Source organism: Bison bison, unplaced genomic scaffold (genome assembly GCF_000754665.1).
Source record: "Bison bison bison isolate TAMUID 2011002044 unplaced genomic scaffold, Bison_UMD1.0 scf7180017849302, whole genome shotgun sequence".
Lineage (NCBI taxonomy): Eukaryota > Metazoa > Chordata > Mammalia > Artiodactyla > Bovidae > Bison > Bison bison.
This window is the reverse complement of record NW_011479875.1, coordinates 45,566-45,941: the sequence shown is the minus strand read 5'-3', so window position 1 is coordinate 45,941 and position 376 is coordinate 45,566. Positions and strand designations below refer to the sequence as shown.

Sequence of the window (376 nt, the reverse complement as noted above, 5' to 3'; positions counted from 1 at the left end):
GAATGCAAAAGTAGGAAGTCAAGAAACACCTGGAGTAACAGGCAAATTTGGCTTTGGAATACAGAATGAAGCAGGGCAAAGATTAATAGAGTTTTGCCAAGAAAATGCACTGGTCATAGCAAACACCCTCTTCCAACAACACAAGAGAACACTCTACACATGGACATCACCAGATGGTCAACATCGAAATCAGATTGATTATATTCTTTGCAGCCAAAGATGGAGAAGCTCTATACAGTCAGCAAAAACAAGACCGGGAGCTGACTGTGGCTCAGATCATGAACTCCTTATTGCCAAATTCAGACAAATTGAAGAATGTAGGGAAAACCACTAGACCATTCAGGTATGACCTAAATCAAATCCCTTATGATTATAC

The 376-nt window shown here is 40.2% G+C and overlaps 1 protein-coding gene across 1 annotated transcript in view; it reads left to right on the top strand.

Annotated features, from left to right (window-relative positions):
- Nucleotides 1-376, top strand: part of LOC104993660 (E3 ubiquitin-protein ligase RNF213-like) — a gene marked incomplete at its 3' end in the record, with an annotated part of 80,563 nt that overhangs the window by 37,982 nt on the left and 42,205 nt on the right. The gene's annotated exons all lie outside the window — the stretch shown is intronic.